The sequence below is a fragment of the Oryx dammah genome, unplaced genomic scaffold (genome assembly GCF_014754425.2).
Source record: "Oryx dammah isolate SB20612 unplaced genomic scaffold, SCBI_Odam_1.1 HiC_scaffold_1, whole genome shotgun sequence".
Lineage (NCBI taxonomy): Eukaryota > Metazoa > Chordata > Mammalia > Artiodactyla > Bovidae > Oryx > Oryx dammah.
This window is the reverse complement of record NW_024070185.1, coordinates 32,419,271-32,430,530: the sequence shown is the minus strand read 5'-3', so window position 1 is coordinate 32,430,530 and position 11,260 is coordinate 32,419,271. Positions and strand designations below refer to the sequence as shown.

Sequence of the window (11,260 nt, the reverse complement as noted above, 5' to 3'; positions counted from 1 at the left end):
TTTTAAAATGTTTCTTCTTCAGGTTAGGGAAGTTTTCAGCCATAATTTCATCAAATATATTTTCTACCCATTTCTCTCTTCTTTTTCTAGGACTCTTAAAATATGAATGTTAGTTTTCTTGAGGTTGTCCTAGAGGTCCCCTATCCTCATTTGATTTTTTTTTTTTTTTCCTCTTCTGATTGGGTAATCCATCTTGTCTCTTCCAGTTTGCTTATGCATTCTTCTTTATTATCTAATCTGCTATTACTTCTTTCTAGTGTATTTTTCATTTCAATTATTGTATTTTCAACTATGATTCTTTTTTTTTTTTGTATTTTCTAGTTCTTTGTTGAACTTTTATTGAGTTCAGTTTTTTTTTTTTTTCTGTTGCTTTGAACTCTTTATAAGGTAAATATCTATTTTACTAGGATTCCTCCCTTTGAGTTTTATCTCTTTATTTTGCCTGAAACATATGCCTTTGTCTTTTCATTTTGTTTGACTTTCTCAGTTTGTCTCTATTAATAAATTAGATGAGACTGTTATCTATTCTAGTCTTGAAAACATGTCCTTGGGTGGGAGCATGCCTGTGCAGTTTGCATGTATCCAAGTGGCTTTGGTGAGATGGTTGGATCTGAAGAGAGCTGATGACAATACTTCTCCTATGATATACAGGCAGCCACTGCATAATGTGAAGAAGGAGGGCCTAAGTCAGGGTCTATGGCTAGAGCTCAGTTTGAGCCAGGGTTTATCCCAAGCTCGACAGCATTTGCTGACATATCCTGGGTGAGGCCATACCCCAAGAGGATGGGGCAGACACTCTGAGATAGTTGGACTTTGCCCCAGCATAATGGAAATTCTTTATTGGGCTGGATTTCAATATCTAAATTTTGAAACCCACAACTTGTCAAAATGGAGTAAGTTTTGTGTTATTTGTTTGTATTTTTATAACTAATAAATAGAAATGTAGGGTCTTTATGAAGTGTTAGCAGCATTGTTTCTTTATATTAAATTTAATTACTTCCTATATTGTGAAGTAGAACCAAAAATGAAGTCTTTTTGTATTTATGAAGTATCAGTAAATACTACAGAAATTCCATTAATTATCCTTTAATAATTTTAAATAATATAATTATTAATACTGTAAATTTTGATGTGAATTATAAAAATGATACATCAATCTTTAATAATTGATAGTATATTATGGAAAATAATCACCACATTATTGGCTTTGAAATCAGTTCATTTCAGTTCAGTCACTCAGTCGTGTCCGACTCTTTGCAACCCAATGAATTGCAGCACGCCAGGCCTCCCTGTCCATCACCAACTCCCGGAGTTCACTCAGACTCACATCCATCGAGTCAGTGATGCCATCCAGCCATCTCACCCTCTGTTATCCCCTTCTCCTCCTGCCTCTAATTCCTCCTAGCATCAGAGTCTTTTCCAATGAGTCAACTCTTCGCATGAGGTGGCCAAAGTACTGGAGTTTCAGCTTTAGCATCATTCCTTCCAAAGAAATCCCAAGGCTGATCTCCTTCAGAATGGACTGGCTGGATCTCCTTGCAGTCCAAGGGACTCTCAAGAGTCTTCTCCAACACCACAATTCAAAAGCATCAATTCTTCGGCACTCAGCCTTCTTCACAGTCCAACTCTCACATCCATATACCCACCTTGATTTGTTTTATCTATTTATTTTATATGATTCTTTTAAAATTAAAAATATTATTTTATTGAAGTATAAAATATTTAAAATATTATATTTTTGCCAGGTTCCAGGTATACAGCATAGTGATTCAGTGTTTTTATATATTATACTGCATTAAAAGTTACTACAAGGTAATGGCTATAAGTCCCTGTACAATACAATATATCTTGTAGCTTATCTACATTGTACACAGTGGTTTGTATCTCTTAATCCCCTGGTCCTATCATGATTCTCACTGCTTTTCTCTCTCCACTGAAAATATATTTCATCTCATTTCCAGTCTTTGTGTGTCTTTAGCCTTGAACTGAGTTTTGTAGGCAGCATATTGAAGGGTCTTTTTGTTTTCTCTCAGCCACTCTACATCTTTTGATTGGCATTTAGTCCATTAATAAAGTAATTTTTGATAGGTAGTACTTACTGCCATTTTATTACTTGTTTTCTGGTTATTTTTGTTGTTCTTCACTATTAATTTCTTCTTTTTGTTTCTTCCCTTATGGTTTCATGATTTTCTTTATTAGTTTGCTTGTGTTCCTTTCTTTTTAGTTTTTGTTTATCTATTACATATTTTTGATTTGAGCTTACAGTGGTGTTCATATATATTGACCTATAATTACATCTGTGTGTGTGCATGCTAAGTTGCTTCAGTCGTATCCACTCTTTGTGACCCTGTGGACTGTAGCCTGCTAGGCTCCTCTGTCCATGGGATTCTCAAGGCAAGAATACTGGAGTAGGTTGCCATGCCTTCTTCCAGGGGATCTTCCTGACTCAGGGATCGAACCTGCATCTCTTATGTCTCTTGCATTGGCAAGTAAGTTCTTTACCACAAGTACCACCTGGGAAGCCCCATAATTATATCTATTTTTTATTAACAAGTAGTCATTTTGTTCAAACACATTCTAAAATATCTACATAAACTCTCCACATATCATGTTTTTTTATATCCTATTTTCACATCTTCATGCTCATCCCTTATTTGTTTATTGCATTTATAATTTATTTTGCTTTTTTTTTGTCTTTTAATCTTCATAGTGGTGCACTTAAGTGGTTGATCCTTAGTCCTTATTCTATATTTGCTTTTTCTAGTGGTATTTTCCTTTTCCTGTGGAATCCACTTAGATTTTCATATTTAATTTCATATATTTCCACTTAGAGAAGACGTTAACATTTATTTAGGATAGGCTAAGTATCAATTAACTCATTTAGTTTTTGGTTGTCTTAGAAGTTCTGTATTTCTCCTATTTTAAATAATGATGTTGCAATGTAAAGTGGCCTAGGATAAAGGTTTTCCCCTTTCAAGCCTTTAATATATATTATGCCACCCCTTTCTGGCCTCCAAAGTTTCTGCAGTTAAATCACCTGATAATCTTATGAGGATTACCTTTTATATGACTCTTTGCTTTTCTCTTGCTGCCTTTAGAATTCTCTCTTTAATTATTGCCATTTTAATTATGTCATATCTTGGAGTGAGTCCCTTTTATTTCATCTTTCAACTTTCTGTGCTTCCTATGTCTGGAAATCTGTTTCCTTCTTCAGGTTTGGGAGGTTTTCAACCATCATTTCCTCAACTGCCTTTTTGATCCCCTTCTCTCTCTGTTCTCCTTCTGTGACCCCTATAATGAGTATGTTCATACACTTAATATTATGCCAGAGATCTTTAAAAATTGTTCTCATTTTTAAAATCTGCTTTTCTTTTTTCTGTTCTGATTATTTCCATTATTTTATCTTCCAGTTCACTTATTCATTCTTCTGTATCACTTAATCTGATATTCATTTCTTGCTGAGAAATGCAGCAAGACTTTCATAGTAAATCCAAATAGCACTAGAGTAGATCTCTCTCTCCCCTGAATGGGTCCTGCCAGCTTGTGCATTTTTTTAAAAAAAAGTTCAGCAATTGAATTAGTCATTTTTGATTGATTCATTTTTATATTTTCTATTCCCTTGCTAAAACAGTCCCTGTTTACAGTGTTTCCTTTCACTAATTCAGTTAACATTTTTATTACCAAGTACCAATCTTTTGAATTCTTTATCTGATTAATTTTTAGTTTCTGTGTCATTATTTTTTCCCAGAGTGTTCTATTACTCTTTAATTTGAGATTAGTTTCCATGACTTTTCATGCTGGTTCTTTCTGTGCCTTTATGAATTTAAGTGAAGGAGTTACCTGTTCTGGTCTTGAAAGGATATTCTGATAAGGGAGCATTCTTATACCCATTGCATATGTCCGTTGCCTTTGGTGGGAGAGCTGGATTTGAGGTGGATGAAAGTCATGTCTTTCCTCAAGATGTGCTGACAACTTACATCTTGGTTGGGAATGGGGCTGTAATTGGAGGCAACAGGTGTGAGGCAGTACAACCTCTTGATTTGGTACAACCTCTCACTGCCCTACTAGGGATGGATGGTCTGATTTCAAATTGCTGAAACAGAAGCTCCAAGGGTCAGACTCAAGCTGAATCTATTCTTTTCAAGGGTGTGTTTTTTTTTTTTTTTCTTTCCAGAGGAGGGGAGTGCTGAGGCAAGTGAGGCCCTTTCATAAACAGAAGTCCAGTGGGCTGTCTGTGTGTGTGCCTACACCTCTGCTCAGGCCCAACCTCAGTTAAGCATAAATCTCTCATAACTGATAACTACCACATCCTCTACTGCCCCTACCCTGTTGTGGAATCATTTAGCAGGGCTGGACTTGTGTAGACTCTCAGAGTGTATCAGGAGGTGAGATGTGATGGAGACACTTCTGAGATGCCACTTGAGTAAGCACCAACAGTAGCTACCACTGCTCCATTCAGGCTCTGCCCCATGACTTGGTCACCTGTGGCTCATGACTGAGCCTTTTCCTCAGTCAAACGTGCCCTAGATCCATTGCTGAACTGACATACGGAGTAAGCAGGCTCAGCATTTTCATTCAGATCAGGCTGAGGTACACAGAAAGGCTTTCATAGTAAATCCAGCCACCACTACAGTAAATCTCTATTTGCCCTAAATGGGTGCTAGCCAGCATGTGCTTGTTCCTCATCAGCAGAGTCTAGGCTTCCCACAGCCATTCTGTCTGTTCTAATGTTTCTCCAACTAGATAAGGGTGTTTATCTCTCCCACATAGGACCCCAGGACAAGAGCGTCCAGTCTGTGACTGGAACTTCTCATTTCTCAGGGTGTATTTCCACCCATGCAACTTCCTTTTTCTTCTGAGTTCCCCTTCTGGGGCATAGGTTCTGATACAATTGTTCTTCTTCCCTTCCTACACAATTATGCTTGTATCTTTCTTATGGTCTCGGTAATACAAGAGTCCTTCTGCCAGTTTCCTATTAGTTAACAGAGAATTATCCCACATGTAAATGAATTTTCATGGGAGAAGTAAGCTCCTTGTCCTCTTATTTTCTCATCTTAATCTTTCCATTCAGTTTAGTTTATATGGTTGATTCTTATTGATGAAATATCATTGTTATTCACTTATATCATGCTTTACTGTTTGAAGAGCATGGTGTCTATTGACTAATTCTGGTATAAAAGGCAATTCTATAACCATCATTCTCCTTATCAGAGATAAAGTAAACTGGGAAAAGTCTACATTTATATAAAAATAATGTGTAGAATACTTGTTCTTTTAAAAGTGTATCATCCCAATACAGACTAAGTGATACTTAGGTTTACTTGTGGCAAACAAAACTAAACATCTACTCCTAAAGAATATTGTTGTTTTAAATGTGAATATCAAAACTTGACAAATCTTCAAGTAATTCTACAAATATGCTTGACCAGTTTGATATTTTTGCAGTGGACCATTGTTTTTCTCTTTGTTTCTTTTGGGGTGTGATGTAGTGAATACTAACTATTTGCAAAATATGTTACTATTTTTCTTAAAGAAAAAAATAATGTATATTTTCAGCTCTTTATGATATGAGATGTCAAAGGTTGTTGTCTCAGTTAATATGAGACAATTGTTGAAGACATTTGTATATGATTTAACAGGAACTTTTGACAGAGTGAATTTGATATAGTTTTGATGTTAATAAATATTCTTTACTACCTCATTTGTATAAGACACTGAACAATCTTATATAGTTTTTAATGTATACTTGGAGTGCACATACTTGTATGGTTTGAGTAGATTGAATGAGAAAATGAATCAGTGCCTTCAGCAGCAGAGTATTGAGCATGGAGAAAATAATTTGCAAATATTAGAGAGCTAACATCAGTCTCATTAATCATATTACAACATGTTGATCTTTCACTAAACAAATTTCTAATTAGACTAATTATTGTTTCATGTATATAGTTTTGTTAAATATTTTGGGGCATTGTGTCTATATGCTTTTTTAATCCTGCTATTTCTTAATTATCCATTAGTCTTTTTCTTTTCCTTTATTTGCACTAAAATTTTCAGTCAATTTTTAGTGTTTTCCTTTTTTGGCCACTAGTCTCAGTGAAAATTTGTATCTAACTCAGTCAAAGACATCTAAAAGTGTAATGTAATTTGACTTTTACATCCTAAAATTTTCTTTGATTTTGAAATACAGTCTTGTTCACTGTTGAAATCAATATCTTAAAAGCAGTCGACTTCATAATCTGAGCCCTTGTTCCATGTGGAATTTAGAATGTTACAGTTCTTAAAGTGAGAAGTTACATACTGGCTAATTTGTGTTACTTGAAGTTGTTGTCAAGTACAAGACAGTAAATTGTTAGGCTACCAAAGTAATTAGCCACTGTATTAAGTTTTGCTAAGCTATGGTGCATAGAAGATTAAAAAGCATTTGGGAACAGAATTGAATCTGCAGCTGCTCTGTAGCAACCCATACAAAATTCACTATCTTGAAAGATTAGGATGGGGTACATGTCTCTGGGGTGAATGCTTTTGAAAAATAATTCACATTCACAGTCCTCCCATATTCAGGAAGCCTGATTTCTCACAACGATCTTTTGAGTGGCAGTACTTGAACTTCCCATTCCAATACTAATGATTAATGTATAAGAGTTGCACAGTTTAATATCATTTTTTTTTTCTCCTGAAAGCTTCTTGGATCCTGATTTCAGTAACTGATTTAACATATAAATTGGCCCAAACTTGGCAAAAATCAAGAATATTTAACAGGGCACAGATGGTGCAGCAGAAAGCAATATCCAGAGATTTGGTGACTCGAGTGCTCTCTAACCCTCCACCAGCTGCTTTAGCTCAAGTGTGAATAAAGACCTTTTAAGAATCAATGAAATTGTGTTATGTTGTGCCTAAGTAGTGCCCACCCAACCAAACTGACACCGAAAACAGAAACAACCATATGGTTTTAAGTGTATTAGAGAAAAGTAGGCTGCAGCCTGATACTTAAGATTAAGTATGTTAAAATATTACTGCTGATTTCTTGTGCACTGCATATGTCTAAGAAGCATCTTATATGAAAAACTATACTCAGCTCTGAATCTCTTAGTTTTCTGATTTAAATGTAAAGAAGGTAAAAAAGACAACTGCTGCCCAAGTCCAGAAGATATGCTACAGATTACTTTAGGAATTGAAACAAAACCACAATCAATATCTTTTTTATATATTTAGGCCCTGATACTACGTGAATGGAAGTGAGCATTTTTTTTTTTTTAATATCCAGAGATGCTTTCTATGGCTCCTTTAGTTTGCATAAAATGATGACTGATTTTACACACTGTTTATCCTTAACATGTGAAATTTGGTCCATTTCAGGTAGCCGAAGACCTCCTGGGATGGCTTTCATTTTCAACAGGTAATATAAAATAAATGGATCATATTTCTATAAATATTCATTAAAACTCAAGTGGCTGTGGCTAATATAGAATGTGTTTCTAGCTTAGAATATAAAAATACTTAAACAAGATTTTATATTTTTATGACATTTTATTAATCACAGAGTAAACTTTTGAAAAGAACTTGTTAAAGTAGTAGGAAATAAAAGAAGCATTATTAAATAAGACCAAAAATATGAATTGATGTGAACCTCTTTAATAATATGTAAAGAGAATTATTTAACTATCTATATTACACATTAGTATATTTCACTAAAAATGTAAATCTTAAAAATCAAATGGTTTAAATGACCTGTTATTATAATTGTATATATACATGGTGATTTATCATAATTGTATATTTTAAGTGATTTATTGTTGGATATATTTAAGAAAAATATTCATTGAAATTTGCCCTGTTCCAAGTTGGATTATCCTATATGTCACCTGTGAGAGTAAAATATGAAAACTCTTTAAATGACTATTTGATGTCATATATATTTTATCTATTTTTAGCTGAATGCTCTTGTCATGCTTAGCCACTTAGTCATGTCCAACTATTTGCGACTCCATGGATTGTGGCCCGCCAGGCTTCTCTGTCCATGGAATTCTTCAGGCAAGAATACTGGAATGGATTTCCATTTCCTTCTCCAGAGGAAGGTCCCTACCCAGGGATCAAACCCAGGTCTCCTGCATTACAGGCAGATTCTTTACCTTCTGAGCCACCAGCATTTCCCAGTTGAATGCTCTATTGGACTATAACTGTGAAGCCTTAGTATGAACTGTATCTTCAAGCAGAATAGTAAAGATACATTAAGATAAAGCTGCAGAAATTTGGAAGCAAGTAAAAGGCGCCAGTGACAATTTTTCAGTGTGTTTATTTGGGATTTTTACCTTAATTATTTTAAAAGTACCTGAAAAAGATTTCTTGCCTGGAGAATCCCAGGGACCTGGGAGCCTGGGGGGCTGCCGTCTATGGGGTCACACAGAGTTGGACACGAATGAAGCAACTTAGCAGCAGCAGCAAAAAAGATTATGTAATGAAATATTTTGGGCTAGACTAGGTGAGAAAATAGAAGAGACAAAAAGTAGAATTCAATATCAAATTTTTATTGGAAATTAGACAAGTAAATCAAGAATTATTGAGGAGGAAAAAGAGCCAGATAATAGATAGCTTAAGTGCTAAAGACAAAACAGGCTGTCATCTAGGATGCTGATTCATTTGTGTGATTAAAAAAAAAAAGAAAACTTAGTCAGCTGCTACAAGGATAGATACTCTTGCAATATTCATTCACTTTTTAGATATAATCCTATTATCAGACTCAAAGCACATTGACTGAGGTGGGGGTTCTTGAGGAAGGCATTGTCCCAATGCCCTTTAATCCTTCCTCAAAGATACCACTGGGAAAAGAGAAATATCAGGCATTTTGCATCTGTTACAGAGTTCCACTAGCCCTGATCCTGAATTGCTATTATAGCCTTCTTATTGGAAGGAGCCTTTTGGGTTGAGGTAATGCATGGAATTCTGGCATAAACATCTCCCATTTGATACAGTAGGTACACAGATCCCATTTGTGTTTATTTACCTTGCACTTTAGTGCATAATTAGAATGGACACATACTGGTAGAAGAGTCCTCATGGTGGCTTCCTAACTTGATAGGAATCCTATCCTTTTCTTCCAACTTAATAAATCATAAGTGATACTTTGTCTTTAGAAAAATTGTTGAAATCTTCAGTGCAATTCTCCTTAAATGATGAAGAGGTTTGTGGTCCCTATTATATAGTCTTCATTTCACCTCTGTCATCCCTGCTTAAAGAATGACCCAAAATGTAACTCAGTAAATTTATTCAAGTAGTATTTTCAGCAGTTTTGTTCTATATGGTAACTTTAGATACATTTTTAAAGATTTCCACAAATTCTCCATTTGTACCATTCTTCCAAGAGATCAGAGTTACTTGATTTCAGTTAATTTCAGTTATATCTCTTCCACCTTGGAAAAGGAAGTGATTTGTTCTCACAAGAATTGATAACTCATCCAACTATAAAGGTTTGTCAGTAGCAGTGACAAGTCTTATAGAAAATTATATTTACTGCCATAGACAGTAACATGATGTGGTTCTTTTTATGTCTTTGGTGGCATTTGTAATGCCTCTTCTTTTATTTCTGAATTTATATATTGGAGTCTTCTCCCCTGCTTCTCTCTCAAATACTTTATTATTTTGCTTGTCATCTTTGTGCAGGGCTCATGCAAATCTTCTGTGTATCATTCTGATTTTACTATATGTGCTGATGAAGTTGGTATTTCTCTCTTTCTTGGTAGGTCTAGCTAAAAAGGCTTGTTATTTTTATTTTCTCAACAGATTAGCTCTTCGATTCATTGTTCCTTGCAATTGTCTTTCTCAGTTCAGTCGCTCAGTCATGTCCTACTCTTTGCCACCCCATGAATCGCCGCATGCCAGGCCTCCCTTTCCGTCATCATCTCCCAGAGTTCACTCAGACTCACAAACATCGAGTCCGTGATGCCATCCAACCATCTCATCCTTGGTCGTCCCCTTCTCCTCCTGCCCCCAATCTCTCTCAGCATCAGAATATTTTTCAGAGAGTCAAGTCTTCACATGAGGTGGCCAAAGTACTGGAGTTTCAGCTTTAGCATCATTCCTTCTAAAGAAATCCCAGGGTTGATCTCCTTCAGAATGGACTGGTTGGATCTCCTTGCAGTCCAAGGGACTCTCAAGAGTCTTCTCCAACACCACACTTCAAAAGCATCAATCCTTTGGCCCTCAGCCTTCTTCACAGTCCAACTCTCACATCCATACATGACCACAGGAAAAATCATAACCTTGACTAGACAGACCTTAGTTGGCAAAGTAATGTCTCTGCTTTTGAATATACTATCTAGGTTGGTCATAACTTTTCTTCCAAGGAGTAAGCATCTTTTAATTTCATGGCTGCAGTCTCCATCTGCAGTGATTTTGGAGACCAAAAATATAAAGTCTGACACTGTTTCTACTGTTTCCCCATCTATTTCCCATGAAGTGATGGGACCAGATGCCATGATCTTCGTTTTCTGAATGTTGAGCTTTAAGTCAACTTTTGCGCTCTTCACTTTCACTTCCATCAAGAGGCTTTTTAGTTCCTCTTCAATTTCTGCCATAAGGATGGTGTCATCTGCATATCTGAGGTTATTGATATTTCTCCCGGCAATCTTGATTCCAGCTTGTGTTTCTTCCAGTCCAGTGTTTTTCATGATGTACTCTGCATAGAAGTTAAATAAGCAGAGTGACAGTGTGCAGCCTTGACGTACTCCTTTTCCTATTTGGAACCAGTCTGTTGTTCCATGTCCAGTTCTAACTGTTGCTTCCTGACCTGCATACAGATTTCTCAAGAGGCAGGTTAGTTGGTCTGGTATTCCCATTTATTTCAGAATTTTCCACAGTTTATTGTGATCCACACAGTCAAAGGCTTTGGCATAGTCAATAAAGCAGAAATAGATGTTTTTCTGGAACTCTCTTGCTTTTTCCATGATCCAGAGGATGTTGGCAATTTGATCTCTGGTTCCTCTGCCTTTTCTAAAACCAGCTTGAACATCAGGGAGTTCACAGTTCACGTATTGCTGAAATCTGGATTGGAGAAATGTGAGCTTTACTTTACTAGCATGTGAGATGAGTGCAATTGTACACTAGTTTGAGCATTCTTTGGCATTGCCTTTCTTTGGGATTGGAATGAAAACTGATCTTTTCCATTCCTGTGGCCACTGCTGAGTGTTTCAAATTTGCTGGCATATTGAGTGCAGCACTTTCACAGCATCATCCTTCAGGATTTGAAATAGCTCAACTGGAATTC

General features: G+C 35.9%; 1 pseudogene; it reads right to left on the bottom strand.

Moving 5' to 3' along the window:
• Positions 1-9,621: 9,621 nt before the first annotated feature.
• Positions 9,622-9,719, bottom strand: LOC120867760 (annotated as a pseudogene).
• Between the last annotated feature and the right edge of the window lie 1,541 nt (positions 9,720-11,260).